Source organism: Bubalus bubalis, chromosome 4 (assembly GCF_019923935.1).
Source record: "Bubalus bubalis isolate 160015118507 breed Murrah chromosome 4, NDDB_SH_1, whole genome shotgun sequence".
Lineage (NCBI taxonomy): Eukaryota > Metazoa > Chordata > Mammalia > Artiodactyla > Bovidae > Bubalus > Bubalus bubalis.
Window position 1 is genome coordinate 111,433,566 of NC_059160.1, and position 25,179 is coordinate 111,458,744.

A 25,179-nucleotide genomic window follows, 5' to 3' on the forward strand; every position below is an offset into this window, starting at 1 on the left:
GGTATTGCCAGTAATAATAAGTGAGATAATTTAATCACCTCCAATTTACTTCAGAGAATCTTGTTTATGACTAGTGAAAGGGTGTTCGACATGACAGACCAAAGAAGCAATTTGATTGGTTAATGAAGAATCTAAGAATGATCATTGAATTTGATGGAAATCATTAGTTAGGACATACTTTACAACTGCAATTACGAACGCTAACATATGTAATAGTCACAATATGATATATGTTCTTCATTGTTGAATTTGGCTTACAAGAAAGAGTAAGACATAGTGTGGCACAAAGAAACATCAGCCTGAGACAAATTCTGCCTCCATCCCCTCCCCTTACCCAAAACTGTTGCTAAAATCTCATCTGAATAGCAGGGCACAGAAGCACAGAGGCAGATGCTATGGCATATTCTTTCAGAATGCAAGGCTGCTCAAGATCATCTACAGATAATGAACCATGACAACTTTGGATCTGATAAAGTACAGAATGAGAATGGGAGAAGGCAACAATGTCATAGAGGTGGCCAGGGCCCCATCAACTAAACCAGCACGTCAAGGACATTAATACCCAGTAGTAATTTCAAAAGATATGAACGATACGATTTCCTTTACTGCCAAAAAATATTCACTTGAAATAAGAGATGCAGTCCTATAATTTTCCATACAAATGCATTTTTCTTCCACATATCACAAGATCATCAACAAAAGATATCCAAGTTTCTTTTTCCATGTACCTTAGACAGCTGCAGGGCAGTGTCCAGGAATGACAGGTGACTGGTCTTCCAATCTGAAGGCAGGTGTTTGTCAAGCTCTTGCTAGTTCTCGTTTTCCTGGTTTTCCTTGAGAGAAAGAATTAAAACATTCATAAAAATGCTGGCCTGCGACTCTGTACTCACCTTCGCTACTGTGTATATAGACTTTTGCAGAGGCAACCCATTCATTATACACATCCAGCTCTAGCTTCCTTAATTCCCGGTTGCATTAGGTGCTCCAGGCTAAGAACCAAGAAGTATGAATCATGCAGACATAAAGAAAAATCTAGAAGAAGAAATGTTTCAAGAAAACAACTTTTTTCATTATTCTAGAAGGTGGGTCAAAAAGAATCTTGCTGCGGTTTATGTCAAAGAGTGTTCCTACTTCCAGGGCAGGGAGAGAGATGCAGATGTAGAGAGTACTATTACTGACATGATTGTTCATTTTAATATCATGTTAACATGATTTCAAATTTAAAAACACTAGAGCCTTGTGGACACAGGGGGAAAAGAAGAGGGTGAGACAAATGGAGAGAGTAGCACTGACATATATATATATATATACACACACTACCATACGTAAAACACAGAGCTAGTGAGCAGCTGCTGTATAGCATGGGTGGCTTACTTGGCGCTCTCTAATTACCTAGAGGGGTGGGTTGGGGGGTCGGAGCGGGGATCAAGAGCGAAGGGATATATGTATACATATAGCTGATTCACGTGTTGTACAGCAGAAACTAACACAATCTTGTAAAGCAATTATACTCCAATTAAAAAAGAAAAGAAAAGAAAGCAACTTTCCCTTTATTTCTTCCAACATAGCCTGTTCCATAGCATTGCTCCAGAGAGGAGAAATAGCATGTGCTGCCACAGAAGGCACCCAGAGGAATTACCTCCTGCGGGGAATTATCTCTAAGCAATTCACACTTTGTTTTGCTAACAAGACTCCTTGTTAGGATACTGGAGTGCTATTCTTCTCTGGCAGTGTTCCCCCACCTTTTAGAATTATTGAAAAGCTAACTGAGTCTATTTTGATTTGTGAATCTCTTTGTAAGCAACAGCAGCTGCAACCATGCTAATAAAAAGGAAAGGCATGGCTATTTACCTTGGGAAGGACACTGAAACACTGCACATACAAAAGCATTTGAGTTATGGAGGAGGTCTATCAAATATTTTCATAGTTCCCTTCCTTCCCTGCTTCTTTTATCCTTTTCTCCTCCCTCCTTTCTTTTCAATCCTTTTTTCTTCCTATTCTTTCCTTCTCTTTTTATTCTGTTTCTTTAATACACTTTTTATTGCATTTATATATTCTCAGAAACAGAACAACCTATCTTATATTTGAGATTTTTAAATAATGATTTTAGAATATGAAATCTCATAAGTAGCAGAGCTCATTCACAAACGTGGACACACACAGGGAGGCTTTAAGTTATCAGCTGCATCTTGTAGCTCCGATTAAGAATGGAGGTTCTGCTGATTCCAGCGGCTCTGATACTTATCAGACCATTCTGCTCTCTTTACGGTTAGAATTTCAGTTCTCTGGAGAAAGCTAACATGGAAACACCCTGTTATTTGAGGATTCACATTTCCTACTACAAGTTGAATTAATACACAACCCCTACAGCTTCCCTTATATTCTGAATAGCATTTTATAGTTCCTCTGCCATTATTAAGGAGTCCTCTTTGCCAACTGATGGACAAAAATTGTTCTGTCTTACATCCATGTTGGAAAATCTTTTGGGGGTTTCCTGGTTTGTGAAAACCTTAGTTGTTGGTTTCAAGGAAAAGAAGATGCATAAGAGAACATAACTCCTTGAGTGGCTTCTGAGCTCCATTTTGCCTGGCTGAGACAGACAAGGGAAGGCTGACTTCAGCTCAGGCTGTTCCCATTATATTTAACAAATATTAATCGAAAGTCTACTGTGGACAATTTGTTTTTGTTGGCCAGGAAGGTCTTGTGATAAAAAAATGGGACAAGATACTTTCTTGCCTCTGAAACAATTGGAGAGACAGATGAGAATATAAACTATTATGACAAATAGGTTAAGTGCCACAGTGGAGATTTAGGGTATGGTAGGCATTGATAAATGATTCTTCCCATCCTCAAGGATAATTCTAACATCTCATTTGGAAAAATGTAGAAAACACTACTGTGTGTTTATGCACATTGATGAGGGTGTCGGTCACTCATGTGAGGTGAGGGGATGGAATAATAAAGTCCAGATCTATATTGCTCTCTGCAATGATTTATTAGTTTACCCAATTGTAGCTTTTCACAATTGCATCTTCTTTCCAACAATGATTCCAAATGGCTTTTCTCACCAGAAAGCATTAAAAATCTCTCTCCCATGGCTACAAGTCCCAGAAAGTATCTGATTTCTCAGAGCACAGTCTCTGGAGCCACTTTCAAAATGTTGGTGAGAATACATGAGTTAGTAATATATACCCATTTTGGAAGCCAAATAGCAAAGATTAAAAAACATCTGTCTTTGGGACTATGAGCCTACAAGCAAGCAGTAGACTTCCAGCAGAGTCTGGGGCAGGAACAGTGTATAACACAGATTTAAAAACAAAAGATTCAACTAGAATCATTTAGCTCAGTCACATAGTTTAAAAGGATATTACCAACTCCCATCAGAACCTACTTTACAATGTGTTACATAAAACCATGTGTTGTAAACCTAAGACACTTTTGATGGAAATTCTTTCTCTTAGAAGCAATTTTCTAAACGCTTATTCATGTCAGGCAGGGTGCAAGAGAGTGAGTGCTAATTGGCAAGCAGACAAACAGCTTCCTCTGGTGCCCGCCACACCTCAGCCCACAGAGCTTGCAGGCTAATGAAAGAGACAGATGACAAAAACATACACACAGAGTATGTATGATACACACTTTAAATGTAATAAATTTCAAAAAGGTAAAGATGCTAGGAGAGTGAGAGGAGGGGGGATTCACCCAGAATTGGTGTCCTTGCAGAAATCACATTCAGGAATTAGCTGGATTTGCAGGTCGGGTGGGGTCAAGGGGTAGATTCAAGGTAGAATAATACAAGCTCACGTTGCGATGCAGAACAGAGATTCATGTGTTTGAGGAACAAGGACAACAGAAAAGATCAGTGCGGTTGTAATGTAGTGAGTATGGAGAGGCACGGAGGGTGTCAAGCCTGGAGGCAGGCATGGGGCAGCCTCTGCCCACGACGTGAAGAACCATGGAAGCCACTGAGGCATCAGACCCCTTTAGCTACTCTTTGGATAACAGACTGAGTTGGGGGTATTTATTACTATTAAAGTGTTTTTTCTTTTACCTGTTCTAAGGAGTGAAATTTATTGTATTGATTTAAAAATTAATTTTCTGACTTGCTGATGTTTAATAGGTCTAGGTAGATTTGCACTGTTAACTTCTGATTAATGTATTTTTCTTCCTAGTACTTATCATTACATACATGCTTGTCTGTTTCTTCCTCTCACCACCACCACCTCTTCAAAAACCTGTAAGAATTAGTTTCTTTTTTTTTTTCAGTTTGGTTCACTGTTGCCTAGAATATCATTTGGCTACCCCTCTATATAGCAGTAGCTCAACAAATACATGCTGAATCTACAAATGAATAGATAATTTACAAAACTCTCCCAGTGCTAGCAACCATTTACTATTATTTTTATCCCGAAGTTACTTTCTTGTGAGGTCAACTTTGCATGGTAAAGTGGAGTCTATTAGACTAATAACATTGCTCCTGGTGATTCATCATTAAAAACAGTATTTATAAATATAAAAACACCTCGTACAATTCAGTAACAAAACAAACAATCCAATCGAAAGCTGGGCAGAATACCCAAGAAAATATAAAGATGTGCTAGCAGACACATGAAAAGATACTCAACTTTGCTAAGTATCAGAGAAATGCAAATCAAAACTACAATAAGGTATCTTCCGAAGCCAGTCAGCATGACCATTATCAAAAAGTCCACAAATAACAAATGCTGGAGAGGATTTGTAGAAAAGGGGCTCCTCCTACATGGTTGGTAGGAACATAAACTGGTGCAGCCAATACAAAAAGCAATATGGAGGTTCCTTAAAAAAGCTAGAGTTGCCATATGACGCGGCAATATACTGGGCATATATCTGGAGAAAGCGCTAATGTGAAAAGGTGCCGGCACCCCGATCAATGTTCATGGCAGCACTACTTATAATGGCCAGGACAACAAGGAAGCAACCTAAAGGTCCATCAGCAAATGAATGGATACAGATGTGGTATATGGATATACAGTGGGATACTACACAGTTGTAAAAATAAGGAACTTATACCATTTGCAGCAACATGGATACCTAGAGATTACTATACTAAGCGAAGACAAAAAGAGAAAGACAAATATCATACGATATCTCTTATATATGAACCATAAAATATGATATGAATGAACTTATTTAAAAACTAAAAATAGACTCAGACACAGAAAATGAATTTACAGTTACCAAAGAGGGTGCAGAAGGGATAAATTAAGAGTTTTGGATTAGCAGGTACAAAGTACTATATATAAAACAGATTACAACAAGTTCCTACTGTATAGCACAGGGAACTATATTCATTATTCTGTAATAAACCATAATGGAAAAGAATATGAAAAAATATATTAATATATGTGTGTACATACACACACACACACACACACACAAACTGAATCAGCTTGCTATACACCAGAAACTAACACAACATGGTAAGTCAACTATATTTCAATTTAAAGAAGAGTATAATTGTAGCTTATGGAAAACATATACGTAAACCAATGTGGCAAAATAAATGGATAAAAAAGATAAGGATGAGTACGTTAACTTGAAAGCAAAATGCATTTTATCTTAATGCACTTCTTTTAGACATTTGGTTCAATCATTTTAAGATTAGACACAATTATTTTTCAGCAAATTCTCTTGATATTTTCACTAAATTCTAAATCCTTTTAGTTATTATCAACTTAGAGATAAATAAAGATAAAAGACTCTCTGGGGCTATTTATTTGACGGGAACTTATTGGGACTTCCCTCAGAGCTCAGTTGGAAAAGAATCCACCTGCATTGCAGGAGACCCCGGTTCGATTCCTGGGTTGGGAAGATCCCACCCACTCCAGTATTCTTAGGCTTCACTTGTGGTTCAGCTGCTAAAGAATCTGCCTGCAATGCGGGAGACCTGGGTTCAATTCCAGTATTCTGGCCTGGAGAATTCCATGGACTATATAGTCCGTGGGGTCACAAAGAGTCAGACACGACTGAAGAAGTTCACTTTCACTTTTAGAGGAATTTAACAAATATATCTACTTTAAATTACATAATATTAAAAGGTTATATTTTTATGATACAGATGAATTCATAAAAGCTTATAGACAAAAAATCTAATAAATTACAAATTTTAATAGACATCTCCCACAGAGTGAGATGTTTAATTTATCAATTACTGTCTTCTGTGGAACACATGTACTATAAATTTCACCGGGTTAGATACAAACTGTTTTAATATATTAAATAGCTTAAATAATCTAAAGGAATGTGCTTAATCTAAAGTTTTTCAAGAAAAACTGCCTAAGGTTGTTTGGTTATGAGCCCCTTAATTTTTACTTATGTATGCTGATTTTTTATAGTGTAATTTAAAAAGGTTATCAGTGTAAGTTAAATGGCTTAGTGAATCTAGGTAAAGAAAATATAAATGACTAGTTTATGATGCATTACTTCAGATTTTTTACTTTGTATATAAATAGATCATAGACAATTTACATTATAGACAATATACTGCAGAATTACCCAAGACACAAAAATGTAAAGAATGATTACGTTTGAATGTCCTTATGCCAAGATGCCCTGCAAGATAATTGCATGGAAAAATCTTGTTTGCAACGTGCAAAGGCAAAACATAGGGGAGAAGGGAGAAGGGAGAGGTAGGCTCTTAACTGCACCAAATTTTTTCCCTGTTAAAGAAATAACAAGACAAAATGTTTGCAAATTATATTAAAAACATAGAATGCAAAAGGACTTAAGGAATTATCTAGCCCTTGATTTCATTACCTGTTGGACTGCAAACCCCTAAAATATTACATAAAATTACAGGTATTTATGTATTTGTGCATTTTCACCAGATTCTCTAAAGGAGTCAGTGATAAAATGTTGATAAAATGTTTAGAAATAGAGATTCACCTGCCCAAGTTCTCATGGCCTATTGGTAGCTTAGTAGAAGCTGTAACTTGTGTCTTTTGATTCTCAGTCCAGTGAATAAAAGTGCCTTTTTCATTATCGACATATTTCCTTGCTATAAAACATAGTCCAAGTCAAACCAACATAGCAATTTTCTTCTAAGTATAGAATGTTAACGTAGCATAAAATACTTAGAAAAACAAGTTTGTTCTTTATTATTAGAATTAAAATTTATTTGGATTTTTTAGAAGCAAAAAAAAAAAAAAAATGCCAAGGGAGAATTTCTTTACCATGTTGATCAATATAGGATAAAAGCTAAAAAGAATTTTATATAATATTTCTGTGTAAGTTGATCAGAATAATGGAGTTTGAAAGTGCTGGCCCTCTTGTTTGATTTAATCCACAAAACAATGCATCTGCTTTCATCTTTTTCTTTTGAAAATTTCATCATAGACTACACTGTGAATTTTAACTACCTGTTTTTGTTCAATTGATTGTCTTCAGTTTCTCTACTCCTTTGTTAGTGAGGACAAATAAATATATTTCTTTTTTTCTTTTGCAAATGAATATGTTTCTTTTTTTCTTTTGTAAATGTATTTTCAAGTTTGATTTTAAATTATTCAAAAGAGATTTGGACCTCTTCATAAGATAAATTTGGTTAGGGAAAGAATCTAGTCTAGAGATTTGCTAAATCTTCCATAGTCCACATCATCTATACGTTTATGCCATGAACTATTGTTGACCATGGTTAGTGGTATACTCATTACTAGACAACAAACTAACAACACCAGCAACACTCGACACTGTGGGAATTTAGGTGAACTCTGATCTGAAGTGCCACTTTGTAAAAGCTACTGGGAGAACAGATTTATATAGAGAGCATATATATTTATTTTATATATATAATAAATGTATTATATGAGACTCAGTTCAGTTCAGTTGCTCAGTTGTGTCCGACTCTTTGCGACCCCATGAATCGCAGCACGCCAGGCCTCCCTGTTCATCACCAACTCCCAGAGTTCACCCAAACTCATGTCCATCCAGTAGGTAATGCCATCCAGCCATCTCATCCTCTGTCATCCCCTTCTCCTCCTGCCCCCAATCCTTCCCAGCATCAGAGTCTTTTCCAATGAGTCAACTCTTCGCATGAGGTGCCCAAAGTACTGGAGTTTCAGCTTTAGCATCACTCCTTCCAAAGAACACCCAGGACTGATCTCCTTTAGGATAGACTGGTTGGATCTCCTTGCAGTCCAAGGGACTCTCAAGAGTCTTCTCCAACACCACAGTTCAAAAGCATCAATTCTTTGGCGCTCAGCTTTCTTCAAAGTCCAACTCTCACATCCATACATGACCAGTGGAAAACCATAGCCTTGACTAGATGGACCTTTGTTGGCAAAGTAATGTCTCTGCTTTTTAATATGCTGTCTAGCCTGGTCATAACTTTCCTTCCAAGGAGCAAGAGTCTTTTAATTTCATGGCTGCAATCACCATCTGCAGTGATTTTGGAGCCCAAAAAATAAAGTCTGACACTGTTTCCACTGTTTCCCCATCTATTTCCCATGAAGTGATGGGACCAGATGCCATGATCTTTTTTCTGAATGTTGAGCTTTAAGACAACTTTTTCACTCTCCTCTTTCCATTTCATCAAGAGGCTTTTTAGTTACTCTTCACTTTCTGCCATAAAGGTGGTGTCATCTGCATATCTGAGGTTATTGATATTTCTCCCAGCAATCTTGATTCCAGCTTGTGCTTCTTCCAGCCCACTAAAGACATGTAATTAATTTTATGGCATTGATTCAGTCACAGCCTCAATTTATCACAATAACTTTAAGCATATTACCATCATTCTTAGGTTGAATAAGCCAAGAAATTAACATTTTATTCTGCACAGCTCAAGTTCTAGCAGACTTTCTTCCATGTATGAGTAGAGCAGGGAAAGAGAATGAGAAAGAATAAGAAAGAGAAAATTCATAGGCAAGGTTACAAATCTAGAGACAAAATATTAGACTCAGCACAACACCAATATGTTCTTAGATGTTCTTTAGTTGCCTGTTTCAAAAGGGTACTTTTTCAATAAAATATTCAAAGAAGCATAATAAAAGTGTGTGCTATTAAACACGTTTGAACTTTTAAATAGTCTGAAATAATATTTATATTGTTACAATTATTTATAACTATTTTATTTATCTCACATCTGACAGGCACGTTTTTGGCCTTCCCTGATACTTTAAGAATCCACCTGCAATGCAGGAGACCCCAGTTCAATTCCTGGGTTGGGAAGATCCCTCGGAGAAAGCAATAGGCTACCTACTCCAGTATTCTTGTGCTTCCCTTATGGCTCAGCTGGTAAGGAATCTGCCTGCAATGTGGGAGACCTGGGTTTGATCCCTGGGTTGGGAAGATCCCCTGGAGAAGGGCAAGGCTACCGACTCCAGTATTCTGGCCTGGAGAATTCCATGGACTGCATGGGGGCCCCAAAGAGTCCAACACGACTGAGAGACTTACAATTTCACTATTTTACTATAAATCCAATTTAAGGAAAAATGATAAAATTGAAATAAAAAAACAAATCCTGTATGAAAAAAGGTTTTTTTGAGTTATATTTGCAGTAAAGGACTGAATTGAACTCTTACAGTCTTATTTTTTGGTTGACATTGGGTTCTAATTTTAGAACTTTCTCATTATAATTCTCAATTCCTTTATCTAAAAGAAAAACATGTGTAATAAATAACAATTCTCCAGTATTGCTATTGTGAGGACTGGATAATTTAATTCACTTGAAATGTTAGCACTTAATAAGTCTTGTTGGGTTGATGCAGATGACACCACCCTTATGGCAGAAAGTGAAGAGGAACTAAAAGGCCTCTTGATGAAATGGAAAGAGGAGAGTGAAAAAGTTGTCTTAAAGCTCAACATTCAGAAAACGAAGATCATGGCATCTGGTCCCATCACTTCATGGGAAATAGATGGGGAAACAGTAGAAACAGTGTCAGACTTTATTTTTTGGGCTCCAAAACCACTGCAGATGGTGACTGCAGCCATGAAATTAAAAGACGCTTACTCCTTGGAAGGAAAGTTATGACCAACCTAGATAGCTTATTGAAAAGCCAAGACATTACCTTGCCAACAAAGGTCCGTCTAGTCAAGGCTATGGTTTTCCAGTGGTCATGTACGGATGTGAGAGTTGGACTGTGAAGAAAGCTGAGCACTGAAGAATTGATGCTTTTGAACTGTGGTGTTGGAGAAGACTCTTGAGAGTCCCTTGGACTGCAAGGAGATCCAACCAGTCTATCCTAAAGGAGATCAGTCCTGGGTGTTCTTTGGAAGGAGTGATGCTAAAGCTGAAACTCCAGTACTTTGGCCACCTCATGCGAAGTGTTGACTCATTGGAAAAGACTCTGATGCTGGGACGGATTGGGGGCAGGAGGAGAAAGGGATGACATAGGATGAGATGGCTGGATGGCATCACCGACTGGATGGACATGAGTTTGGGTGAACTCTGGGAGTTGGTGATGAACAGGGAGGCCTGGCGTGCTGCGATTCATGGGGTCTCAGAGTCGGACACAACTGAGCAACTGAACTGAACTGAATGTTACCATTACTGCCATTATTACCCTTTTTAACAAGAAGTTAACACAATTTCAAATTTAAAAACACTACAGCCTATAGGTTCCCATTCTTGAAATCTGAAAGAACATATAATTATGGTATAATGGAATGCATGTCACTGTATTGATTGCTAATCAGTTTTTTAATGGATATAATGTATTTCCTTATCTGGCCTCTAAGTCTCTTCAGGGCAAGAACTGTCTTATTAATTCATTTTTTCTTTTTCTCTTGTTGTCAATCTCTTCTTTCTTCTCTCCTTTATATCAATATATTTATAGAGCACCTACTTTGTGCTCTATAAATATATTTTAGACACTTCTGTAGGTCTGAATTTACAGGAGCAAGTAAGGCAGATCAACTCTCTGTCTTCATATTGCCTAGGTTCTTGAAAAATTCAATTAATATTCTGTTACTATTGTATTTACTAAATTCTATATCAGTGCAAATGTTAGAGCTCCAAGTAAAAAATTTAAGACATGAACAAATATATACATAGTAAACATTTTAGAAAATCTATTTAAAATTTAAGAAATTGTAAAAGATGCAAACGTTCATTAAAAGGCAACAAAAATCATGAAAAATTAACTACAGTAATGAAGGTTCTGTATTATTATCAAGTAAACATGTTCAAATTTTTTCATGTAAATAAGAACTAAATGAACCAGGTTATAGCTGAGTCACAATAAAAACTTTTATAATTTACAAAAGAGGCTTTCTACTTTGATGAGAAAAGAGTCTATAAATAAACAAATGAAGTAAATTGTAAAAAAAAAAATATGGTGTAATTTATAGAATAAGTTTATTTTGAGCAAAGTACTCAGTCCCAGATTTTTGGATAACACTGTCAACTGTCAGAAGAATCCATATATGAGAAAACCCAGACTTAAGAATGTACAATGTAATTGGATAAGAAAGCCTCTATTGAAATAGCTTGTTCATGTAATAGGAATCACAAAGTTTTGAACCTAAACTTCATAAATTATCTATAATTTTTTAAAAATGATAAATGTTTCTATGATTATTTAGGCAATAAAAAATAATATAAGTAGACAAAAATGGTATCAACTTTGAACAGTTAAATAAACCTTTGCTGCTGCTGCTGCTTTAGTCACTTGTGTCCATCTCTGCGACCCCATTGACCGTAGCCCACCAGGCTCCTCTGTTCATGAGATTTCCCAGGCAAGAATACTGGAGTGGGTTGACATTTCCTTCTCCAGGGGATCTTTCCAACCCAGGACCTGAGCCCACGTCTCCTGGTTGGCAGGTGGATTCTTTACCACTGAAAAGCCCAGAATTTACCAGTTTCTTAAACCAGATATAAAATAAAATAATTTACAAAATTTTATAAATTTTAAACCAAGTCTAATTAATGACTGAACCATTATTTGTAATAAACAGATGAAATTTTAGGGTTATAATAAAAAAATTCAAGCTACTTTAATTATTTTCTTATTTTTTAAAATATGCACATACAAATCAGTGAAATATGTTTACTTTGGAAACTCTTAGAACTTTAAGCATTGCAAATTAAGACAATGTACAAAATCATCTAAAGCTACTATATTAGAATACATCTATCTCAATCTAAAGCACTATACTCAAGATAGTGTCTTGGACAAAGAGAGAAACAATCTGTCTCTCTTTGTAGAAATCCTGGATAATATAGTTATCTGGTGATGTCACTGGTCTGCAAACCTTGGGTTTCTAGTGCATTGTTGAAGGCTGGTGGTAGTATATCATTTTTCTAGTTCTATCTCATGAAAATGATAATACTATACTATTATAGCCATCTCCCAACTCATTTCTTCACTTTCAGCAGTTTTCCCATCACAGTCAAATCAAACTTCTGGAATAAGTCAAGACACTTCCTCCAATATTTACGTGACATATTCCTATTCCAGTTCTTGACCATGGCCCATAAGCCTTGGCTGGCCTCACCTCCCTTCCTCATCTCTGTCTTCTCCAGCTCAACAGACCATGTTCCTATCTAGGGCCTTTGTTGTTGCTCTTCTACCACTAATGATCTTCCCTTGATATTTGCATGGCTCAATTCCTCAGTTTATTCTAGCCTTTCATCAAATGTCAGGATGTCTTCCATTGATACTGTACCCACTCCCCCTGTGTACTTTCTTTATAACACTTATCAAGACCTGATATGATAGACTTTGGTTTATTTGTCCACTTGTTTATTTTGTCTCCCTCTTGCTACCACACATGAAGGCAGACATTTCTGTCTTATTCATGCCCACAGTACCAAGATGTGGAGAGTATCTGGCCTATATGAGCACTCAATAAATATTTCTCAAATGAATTGGTTTTTCGTGTTTCAGCTTAGATATTTTGTCTGCTAAAATATTATTCAATCCCGTTGGCATGGCATCTAGGTTAGATGTCCTGTCTAATTGAGTCTGTTGTGCTCTATGCCTGACACAGATTGGGCAAGTACTCAGTTATCTTTTAGGTAATATGTACAGTGAAGATTCTTTTCGATCTATTTACTTTTCTGAATTCAGAGTAAATTAAGAAATGATATAAGATATTCTTTTCCAAATACATGGAACACTTAGAGATTCACAGGTGAATGCAATGAAATGGCATAGCATATACATCCTCTTGAATTAATTTGACGCAGTTCCTTGGGTATGGCCATAAAATGTTCCTGCTGTATATTTCAGAGATTCCAAAATTTATTTGGGGGGAGGTAGAAGTAAGAACTATAGATCCTTAGGAGAATCTCATAACTCTTCACATAAAAATTCACTCAATATATTGTTTATGCTTTTAAGAGTTCAAAGTCAACCTGAAGCTCTAAATAGACTCCTACTCTTTTGACCTTGGGTTAAGAATCTTTGTTCTTTCCTTCTGTATTTTTGTTTTTGACCAGTTTATAAACAAGTTCATTTTTCTTCACACTAAGCCAAAATATTAATTCCACATCAACTATCCTTTTAGCCTTACTCACTTTTCATCACTTTCATAGTGAAGTGAAGTGAAGTCGCTGAGTCGTGTCCAACTCTTTGCGACCCCATGAATGGCAGCCTACCACGTTCGTTCATGGGGTTTCCAGGCAAAAGTACTTGAGTGGGTTGCCATTTCCTTCTCCAGGAGACCTTCCCCACCCAGGGATTGAACCAGGGTGTCCCGCATTGTAGGCAAACGCTTTATCGTCTGAGCCACCAGGGAAGTCCAAGTGAAAAAGTCATAGTGAACTTTTCTGCATTTAATTCCACTTATCTATTCAGTCTTCAGGAATCTGGCTTCCTCATTCATTATATCGAAGCCATCATGCATCTCATGGATGTCAAACCCAACACCTAATTCTCAGTCTCAGGGGTCTAAGCAGCATTCTACTATTTGAAACTGTGGTCCTGTGTCAATGCCCCTACTTTTTGGTTTCTGTGGTTTTGAGTTTTATTGTAGCTTCTTTTTCTGCTTCCTCCTCACTATATTCTAGACCCAAATTTCCTCTAGATGGCTAGCTACTTATAGATATCCTACTGGTACATTAAACCCACAAACCTCAAATGAAACCCTGCAATTTCCCTTACATCTTTTTTCTTATTTTGTGTTTCCTGGCTTAGTATCTGATAAGAAAACTGAAATTCATCTTTGACTCGACTTAACTTCCACTCCCATATCTGATTAAATGTCACAGATTATTGATTCTTTCCCTGAAATGTCCCTGATATTCTTTCCCTTCTATTCTTTCAGGCCACCAACTAATCCACCTCTTATCATGTTACCGCCTATATATGCTTTAGCTTCATAACTGATGTCTTCTCTTTAATATCCTGCCACTTCATTCCAAGCTCCATAGTGCCCTGACCTCTAACCTTGCTCTTTTTACAATATTAGAGTACTTTGTGTTGCTATTAAAAGACATACTTTTTTCTTCTCAATACCTCAGTTGATTGCATACAAGTCTGCTTTTACCATCAGGTTATGAATTCCTCAAGGGGAAGAATTATGTTCTAACCTCTCTTACACCCTCCATAGTGACCCTTTGGGCTTCCCTGGTGGCACTAGTGGTAAAGAACCCACCTGTCAAGGCAGGAGATGCAGGAGACACAGCTTCCATCCCTGGATTGGGACGATCTCCTGGAGTCGGAAATGGCAACCCAATCCAATATTCTTGCCTGGAAAATTCCATGGACAGAGAAGCCTGGTGGGGCTACAGTCTTTGGGGCCGCAAAGTTGGACACGACTGAGCGCATTGCGATCCTTTGACCACAGTATGAACCTAATAAATATTTGATGAATTGAGCATAAGATATGTGAGAAAAAATAATTCAGAAAATATGTCATCACTGTGACAGGCTGGCCAAGATGCCCTTCTCTACTTTAAAACCAGAAAATAAAACTATATCATTGTCCCTAATAGTTTATGCTCAAATATTAGCTAATATCTTCCCATCCTTGGTATTTAATTTTTGAACAAGGAATTGTTTAAAAAATATACTGGAAAATTTAAAGAGAGTAGAAGCATATATTGATTTAGTAGTCATATGTAATCAGAAGTCAATGATTATTTCACTAAAATTTCTCACAATAGTTATTAGCAAAACAAGGATTTTATGAATATTAATTTTTTGAGTGTTTTATATGTATAAAAATAACATAGGAGTAGTAAGTACTTTCTTCAATATGCTATCCAAAATATATAATATGGGATTAATTCATATACTTCAATTTTGAACCATACCTCTGAATTCTGTCTAAGGTTCTGTAAATAAACATATGACTTACCTTGTCAGTACTTTTACTCTGACTTATCTGAAGCTAGTGTATGACAGAATGTTTGACATATATGCTGTGAAAAGCTAAAAATGTGGTGTAAGATGAAACTACTCTAGATTGCTAGGTAAAATAAATAGGCAAAATGGTGCTTTAGAAAGATTGCAGGTCCTTAGAATCAGACAGGCTTGGGATTAAACTATGATTTTAACATACACCAGCTCAGGAATCTTAAGAGAATTATTCAAACTCTTGAGTCTTCTCTTTTAAGCCATGATAATGGTACCAGCCTTAGAGTTATGAAGATAAAATGAGGAGAAATGACCAATGAATGATTAAGGTTTTTAAATGCTTCCTATTCAGAAAGGATGGGCCCCCTTCTCACTTCCTGTCTTCTAACAGAACATAAAAAAGATACAGTCAAAATGCAAACTCTGAATTAATAAACTAGGGTTCATTACATTCACTTATTAAAGAATATGTTTGGATGTTCTACTAGGTTCCAGAAAACATGGTCTATTTGGCAATGACTCTTACAAAAGGTGCCTGACGAGCAGCCTCAGTCCAGCTGTAAGGTCTGGGACTCACGCTGTGGGATTCCTGTCAGCTGGCTGACCCGTGTCCCACCCATGAGGGCACTCAGGAAGTTGTTTCCTATAAAAGGTAACTGAAGTAACGTTCAGTTTACTGGATAACCCTTTTAAAGATGTTAAGTGTTATAGGGACTAGACGTAGACTTGAGGGGAAAGCATGTACTCATTTTGGATTTAAATATCTTGTATTTGAAATACCAGGAGGTCAACCAGACACAGAAATCTAGTAGGAAGCCAAAAGAGAAGATTAGTGACTACACTCCCCAGTACAGCAGAGGTCAGGTTCTGTTTTCTTTACTCAGTGGTACGTCTCCCTGCTCATGCTATCTGCTCAATCAGTAATAACAATGGCAACAACAATGAATCTAATAGAGCACTTATTATGAGCCAGATTATATTCCAAAGAATTTTACTGATAGTTAATTATCACAACCATATGATGGAATATGAAAACCTCAGGCACACAAAAACTAAGTAATTTGCACATCTAACCAGTAAGGTAGACTGACCTCTAACCAGTAATTTAGATTGACAAAAAGAAGTTGACATTTACACCCAGGCATTTTCTCTTTAAAAATCTACCCTCTTAATTATCCTCTCTAGCTTGCAAAAGTAAGGAATAAAAAACAAACCAGAGAGCTTAAAATAGTCATACAATACTTAATTTCTGTTTTTCAAGAAGTAATTCAGACAACAAACATTCTTTTTCAAGATATGTGATACTAACAGAGAGAAATAAAAATGAATAATGAAATCTTGAGAGATTTAAAATTATGAACAATGTTTTAAAGTTGAGAAGCAAGATTAGGAATATTTTCTCATCTCTAATTGGGTCTCACTTCTCTTTTATTTAGTGCACATAAAATAGGTCAATTTTCTCCACAACATATCAGAATTTATTGGCATTCTACTAGTTAATAGAAAAGTATTATTACTCATATCAACATTTTAGAATTGTACAGGATTCTAAATTCTTTACACTCATTTGGTCTCAACAAAATTGTTACATAGAGAATAAAGCTCAGAAGTTATATATTTATTTTTTCTACCCTAGGAATGGAAGAAAATTCATCAGCTTCTGCAGTTCAAACACTTTTTCTTTCAAAGTAATTGTACTCACAGTTCCTCATCTTAACCAACCAAAGCTGCTATGAGAGGGGACTTGGGCAATTAGAGAGTAATATTGCAAGGTTTCCATGTATCTTTTTTTCTCCTTTTAAGATTTTTGTTTTTTACCTTATTATCTCTGTCTGGCTACCCTTTCACAATATCTTCCTTAGATCACAAATTGTAAAGCAGTTTTAATATCACATACAGCATATTCACTAACACAGTTGTTACCATTCAATACAGATTTAATACATGAAGTCAATCATTCCATTTTTTGGTGAACTTTGTCTTTACCTTAAAATCTTCCAAAACTTTGGAGAGAGAATATATTACTCCTTCCCCTTTTATTATTGAATTAACCCTAAATCTGAAAAGAACATAGTTGCAGATAAGGGACTTTTTTCTCTACTAACATAATAAGAAATGTTTCAAAAATTCAGATACATGAATGTGAATCCAAAGAAGGGAATCTTTAAATTGAGTTTGAACTTTATTCTAACATAAAATTACATAAAGGGAAAACTAATGAAAAAATTTTCAAATTATCTTTTATTAGAGAGCTTCTGAGAAGAAGCTCTGGAACATCCCATTAACCATTCACTTTTTCATTCATGCTACATATATTGTGGAGCAATTATGTGCCAGGCACTGTGTTGAGATCAAAATTATAGTTATAACTTAGTGGAGCAAGGCCTGCAGGGAAAAGGGTTCCAGGGAGTTAGCTCAGCATATGCAGAGTTTCTAATGTGCCTGAGCATGTGACCAGAGCCACTGAACCACAGAAAGCACATTGTGAGTGGGGAGCCATAAAACTGGGAAGATAAGGAGGATTCAGACCCCAGAGGTCTTTATATGTCATAGCAAGGGCATTGGATTTTTTTTCTTAAAGTTTATAAAATCATCAAAGAGTTCTAAGTGGGATAGGAGGGGCAGTAACTTGATCAGAGCTGAATTTTCAAAATGCCACTTCAGCTGTGGTGTGGTGAATAGATTTCAGGAAAACAATAATAGAAGAGTTAAGTTATACAATTATTTATTCCCAAAACTTATTCAATAAATTCACTGTTCCTATAAACCAATTCTCTTAAAAAGCTTGAATGATAGCTTGTTTTCGGAATATCCTGTATAGATGAGGGCTGAGAACACAGCGGGCCAACTCCCTGTTTCCTTGCCCTGAACAGATTCACAGATGCCATTTTCCCACCACCTTACAAAGCTGACATACTTGGTTGATATAATACTATATAATATTATATATATATTTATATATTTATATTTATATATTTACAATATTTATAAATATAATATATTTATTATAAAGTTTATAATAAGTTATAAACTTTGAGCTAATTTTTCAATAATGTGATTCAGTTTATATTGATCATTTATAGGCTACCTAGGATAAATTTGCTTGGAGAAAAGTAAAGGTAACTGACCTATGGAGTGATAATAGTTAACTATAACACCCTAAAAAGAGTGCTATTGGAGTGATTAGTGTATGCCAGGCAGTGTTCCAAACACTTTATCTTGTATTGTAATTTAAACTTTGTAAGAATCCTATGAAATAATACCCTAAGAGACCAAAACTTCTATCATAGACTATCCATATCATCACAGTTAAAAAGTCTGAAGTGAGCAAAACAAAAATCAAACTAATGAACTTGAGGGATGGTATGGGGAGGGAGGTGGGAGGGGGATTCAGGATGGGGAACACGTGTACACCCGTGGCAGATTCATGTTGATGTATGGTAAAACCAATGCAATATTTTAAAGTAATCAGCCTCCAATTAAAATAAATAAATTTATATTAAAAAAAATAAAATGCTTTAAATACTGGCCAAAAAAAAAAATAATAATAAAGCCAACAAAAAAGGAGAAAAATCCTATAAAAGAATCCCAAACACAACCTTTTTATCTCAAAACACTTCTGTTATAGTAGATTGCTGTTGTCATAATTTAGTGGCTGAATTGTGCCTGACTTTCCTGTGACCCCATGAACTGTAACACTCCAGGCTCCTGTGCCCACGGGATTTCCCAGGCAAGAATACTGGAGAGGTTGTCATTTCCTTCTCCAGGGAATCTTCCTGACCCAGGATGCAAACCTGAGTCTCTTGCCTTGGAAGTGAATTCTTTACCACTGAGCCACCCAGGGAAGCTCTTATCATAGATTATGTGACATTAAAAAAACACTACAATATCACATTTGGCCTCTGATTAGATCTGACTAACTTATGAGTCAAAAGGTTTTACTATGAATTTGCTAAAGTATAGCATCAGGTATGTAGTAAGTGATTATGTTCACTTATCAAAAATGAAACATCAAGCAGAAAAAAAGGGATGCGGTAGTCAACAGTTACTCCAGTTCAATTCTACAGCTTCCATCTTCTGGAAGGATGATCATTTTATCTGGTGTTAAGTGTCCTTTTGTCTAAGTAGTTCTCAAGTTGCCATTAGTAATGCGTGAGAACTGCTCATCAGTCAAGTAATGCCTACAACCACTTTCTCATTTCTCTTATATGACATACTGCTTGTGATTCAGAGAACAAGCAGACTGCTACAGGAGACAGGGTTGCAAAGATAATAACACCACTTAGGAAGACAAAGGGGATATAATCAACTTCAATGAAAGATATGAAGGCAGTCGACTGGGTCAACATGAACTTGCTCATAAAGATGTTGAATCACTAGAATTTAAGAGAGTAACAACTGCTTAAAGCTTGAAATAGCAAACTTAAGATAACAAAACAAGAACTAAATAGACCACAAAATGGACCTTTGAGTATAGAAATACACACTTTGGAGAGGTAGAATGAAAAGATAAGTTTCTTTAAGGAAAACTATATAATTAATGGATTACAGATCCATTCTGGGCTATTAAAAACAGAGTTGAGTTAGTTTTATAGAGCTCTCTTCTTCACTGTCTGCTCCTTTGCCAGGATATAGGCACAGACCATAAACTAAAAGCAAGTTTTGCAGTTCAAGTATAAGCTGATGTTTCTAGTTCTACAGAGAAAACCATGGCATTCCCTTTAAAATTTTTAGCTACCTTAACATTTTCTGTTGAAATTCTTCAAAAATGATCTTCACTTCTATTCACATCTGTCAGAAACCATCCTTATCCCCACCCTGATGTACGCAGAAATCATTTTTGTGTCCCCAGAACATTCCATGAACCTCCCTTAATGTAACACTAATGTACTGCTTTGCTCCAGCATCTTTACTTGCTGGTTTTTTTCTTTTTTTTTTCCCAACAGATTGTGCTGTCCCAGGCAGGGAGTACATTAAGACATCTGTCCCTCACACCCGCTTTACCAAGGGATTCCATTAGTTGCTAAAGGAACTTCTTTGAGATGAAGAACTAGGGGAGAAAAACTGAGTCAGAAAGGTGTTTCTATTTTCCAGTTACATATAGTCACCTATTCACTCAAGAAATGAGCAGATCACTGTATTGCCAGATTCTCTATATATTTAAATTAGAGCAGAAAAGGTGAGGATTCCTAAAATTTATGCCATTACTTAAAATGCTTGTTAAGAGAAAATCTGGAAATGCTAATGGTTAGAGAGAACTCTCAATGAGTGGAGTCAAACAGGGTAAAAACATAAACATAAATTTTCTCTTTTACCTTCTTTTACTTTCTTCCATGACATGCAAAACTCCCAGCAAAGCATGAGTAGTAAAGTTGCCTTTTTTGTTGTTTCTTTACTAAGATGTTAGGCCATAAAGTATACATAAGGGTCAAAAATTATATAAATTACTCTGAAATTATGTGCCATTTTTATTTAAAAAATGTTAAAAAAAAAACTCTGGAAAACAGTTCTTCCCAACTTGAGCTTTATATGGTTTTTCAAAATCACCAGTAGCTTTTCTTTGTTTCTTGAATCCTGTAGTTCAGACTCATTAGAACTGCTTTCTTCAGAAATGGAAACACTTCATGTGGCCTCCCTGCTCACAGCATAACAAGCAAATGCACTCAGAGTTCCAAAGTTCTCGAAAGCATTTCAAACTGGTATCTCACTTTTCCACTGAGTTCCTCTATAGCTTACGGAGCTGGCATCGTGACTTTTATTCGTTTCCAATAGGGTAGAACTCAGCAGTATTCTGTGATGGGTGCACATTTTCTTAAGAAGCTTTGACACCTGTTGTTCTGTGATAAGAACTAGAACCTATATGTTTGATTGATGGTTTCTATTTTATGGGCCTCTCGTAAGAATTCATCCATCAGAGTTACTGCATATATTAAGCTCTCTTTTGTGTTCATATGGAAAAGCCTAATGGAATACACTCTCATTTACATTTTAAGGTAGCATAAGCAACATGTTTGTACTAACAGATGGGTACAGAAGGATTAAAGGATGTTTGAAGCATATTACAATCAGTATTTTTATGTGAGGAAGCTTTTTGATTATAGTTACTCTTAAATAGGATTATAATTTTCATAATTCTAAGCACACATCTTAAAATATTGTATTTGTAGTTCTATGCAATTTTATTGCAAATACATCCATAACATATATTTAACAAGAAAATCTTTCTTCCGGTTGATTCAGTGTTTTGGAACACTGTTTAAGCTCCATACAATAGAGTTTATACTAGTTAATATATACAGTTTTATGTCAGTTTGTGAAACAAATTGAATAATTTGCTGAAAAGTGAGAGACTAAATTTAAAATTAACATATTATAAGAATATTTTCATATAAAATAATTTCATATTATATACAACAGACTCTTTGTCCTATAAACATTCTTCTCAAATGATATTAAATGGATTTTAAATGTTTTCACACTAGCAAAATGATATCAAAGCATAGGGCACTTTCCTTTACTTAGATTATAGCTGCTAGTAATAAAACGCAATCACTAGAAAGAATAATATATGTTATTTTGAATGATCTTTGGTAAGTGCCTGAATTTGCCTGGTAGGGGCAAGGTACGAATTCTAACACTGGAATGAAGACACAAACAAAAAATACAAACCACAACCAAACAAAAACATAGCCAGAAAGCGATCAACAAACTTCTGCTATATCTGGAAACTAATTTAAATAGAGAAATTTGAAGTATCTATTGATTTCTGGGTTTCTAAGCAACAGCTCTTACATGCAATGTTCTTGTTATAGTTTGGAACTATCTGGGCCACAGAAGCATAATCCATTTATTAAAGGGTACTTGGAGAAGGGAGATAAAACTTTAACTTTCTCACAAGGAAAGATGAGAAGTACTCTCAAAAATGGCTTTTCTTTTCCTTAAAAATTACACCTTGAACAGAATTAGAAGAGGCTATGATCTCAAATGAAACTATGTAAGGATTTAGGGGGTAAGGGGAAATTGAGGGAAATGAAATTGCTAAATTGTTTCTATTGATGTTTGCAAATTGTCAGAATGCTAAAATGTAAATATAAATGCAGGTTGACTAAATTGACTTTAAAATTTTAAATGATTTCCTAACCAAATAGTATGGTATAATGGTTACTGCTTTACCACATTTTGTGAGATTTTCATAATTTTTTGGGAAGGATTTTTTTGAAATTACAAGATTAAGATTTTCAGTGTTTTATTATTTTATTCAATGTATATAGGACTTAATTGAGTCAAAGGAAAAATGTAGTGTGTTTGGGCAAGCTCAGAGTATTCTGACTTCCAAAGAAAAGCAAAGAATATAGGCTTTTTTTTTTTTTTAGAATATAGGCTTTTCATGTCACAAAACACAGGATCAAATTATGGTCTCTACCCACCTACTGGCTGTTAACCATAAACAAATGACTTAACTTTTCTGAGTCCATTTAGATGCAAAATACAATTAATAAAATCAACCTCCTAGACTTTAATAAGTTGAAGTAGTAACCTCAGTGCTTGAATATAGTAACTGCTTCAACAATCATATTAACCACTTGTGGGCCAATGTTGATAATACACAGCTCTCCGCACTAGTTGCCAATTTCCATAAATCTGAGCCATGTTAAGTGATGAATGTTGTCTATCACTATATAACTCTTTGATAGTACCTCGATTCCTAGGATTCCCACCACTTTGTTTTTAATGCATGTCTTAATAGCAATTTTATTAGGCCTGAAAATTAAGCACAGTAAAGTAGAAATACATTTAAATGGACTAACACTTTTTCATTCATTATGATTTGTTCATCTAACCACCATTCACTTAGAGCCTGTTCTGTGCCTGGCACTGTGCTAGGTATCAAAGTGAAAAGTCGCTCATTCGTGTTGGACTCTTTGGGATGCCATGGACTATACAGTCCATGGAATTCTCCAGGCCAGAATACTGGAGTGGGTAGTCTATCTCTTCTGCAGATGATCTTCCCAACCCAGGGATGGAACCCAGGTCTTCGGCATTGCAGGTGGATTCTTTACCAGCTGAGCCACAAGGGAAGCCTGCTACATATGAGGGGAAGCTATGAAGAGAAATCTGCTGCCCTGCAGGCAAGTAACATTCACGGAGCAAGGACAGTTTGATTAAAGAAGTATAAGAGGTTACACAGCACAAAATAGATTTACTATTAATACCAGAGCAATTATATCAAATGATGTATAATCAGTGGTCATCAAGTCTGGCTATCAAGCTTACTTAAACTGGTAATTACAACTTGGCAAAAAAAAAAATTACTCAAAAAGTGATTATCCTTTTACCATAATGGACTTTATGTCCTGAACAACAAAATCTTTTAAGGTGTCTGTCATTAAGAGACATGACAAACAAAAATCCCTGCAATGTTCTAGTAAACTGTGATGCTAAGACAGTATTTTATCCATGAAAGTCCAAAGGGAACTCACCATAACAGGCAAATTTTTATTCCAATGATAATCTGTATCTTTAGAGTTCTATAATTATCCTTTACTGATTAATTTATCAACTATATAGGAGGTCAAATCTCAATGAAAGAGTCATCTTGGAGTAAACTTCTAATAAAACACGAAGTCTAAACATAAATGTCCTTGCCAATGATTAATTTTGCTAGGAAACACTTTTTCCTCCCATTTCTAATGAGTATTTTCAATTTTCAGTCATTGCAACCATCGTTTCAGGTATTCAGGATACATCCTTTAAAAACAAAAAAACGTAGATTTTCCTTGCTGAGAAAAGGAGGGAATAGAATATTAACTTACTTCATCCTCAAGGCAATTTAATAATGTAGATGCTATTACCTCCATTTTACAGATAAGGAAACTGAGGTCCAGGTAGATTAAACAAATAGCCTGTCACAGAAGAAAACAGGTGGAGGACCCAGGATTCCAACCCAAGCGGTATGCCTCCAGAATCTCTGTGCACTTTACATTAATGCTTGTGTTAAGTTGTTCCAGCTATTTCTCATAAAGTTATTTCACATTTATTAATCATACCCAAACATACAAACAAAACCAGTCACTCTAACAATGTTAGTGCTTCACAGTTACCCAGGTACTTCCTCCCACACCATATTCTCACTCAGAAAAAATAAGACCGAAGTTCAAACAGTGAAAGCAACTTCACTTTATCAAAATTTCTCATATTTATGAGTTTCCAGTCTGATTTAAATACTTTGTCATGCCACCCTGTTCTACACTGATCAATTCACTGATTTTTTTAGCCAAAGAAAAATATTAATCTTAATATACATTTGATCTTTAAATTTTGAAAGACACAAGAAAATGCGATTGATCTGCTAGATAACCATGGAGCAAAAAGACGCATTTCAGTGTTTCTCGCATTTCAGTGTTTCTCCTCCCTGCTCCACTGCGTTCTTTATCTATACACGCACACACACACACACACACACACACACACACACACACATAATGTCTGGGTGGAAAATAAAATGCATGGTCCCATAAAACTTTTAGGTAATGGTTGAGGGAAGATTGTTTTCTTCCTGGTCATTATAAAGGTGTAGTTCACTAGACTACTAATGATACAAATAAACACATACATAACCAATAAGCATTTATTTCTCCCTGAGGACCAAACAGTGCTACCTCACTCAAGATATACTGACAGAACTGGGATGCTGGGCTTGGAAAGTTAAATAAGCAACACTTTTTTCTTCTTGTGAATTATGATCCTGCTAATCATTCAGACACTACCTTAATATGATATGTTGTAGAGCCTCTAGGCAACTCCTAAAATTATTGGCACTCCTAAATTATCGTTAAACACTTGGAAAAGTGTGCTTTTCCCTCCAAGTATTTGAAAATACTTTAGAAACTATTTAACTGTCATTTTA

The 25,179-nt window shown here is 35.8% G+C and overlaps 1 protein-coding gene across 2 annotated transcripts in view; it reads right to left on the minus strand.

The window, feature by feature from the left end:
* SYT1 (synaptotagmin 1) overlaps window positions 1-25,179 on the minus strand; it is a 622,866-nt gene that overhangs the window by 491,193 nt on the left and 106,494 nt on the right. For both annotated transcript variants that reach the window (XM_025284418.2, XM_025284414.2), the window contains exon 2: window positions 729-833. The gene's annotated coding sequence lies outside the window, so the exon portion shown is untranslated. The remainder of the gene's footprint in view (window positions 1-728; window positions 834-25,179) is intronic.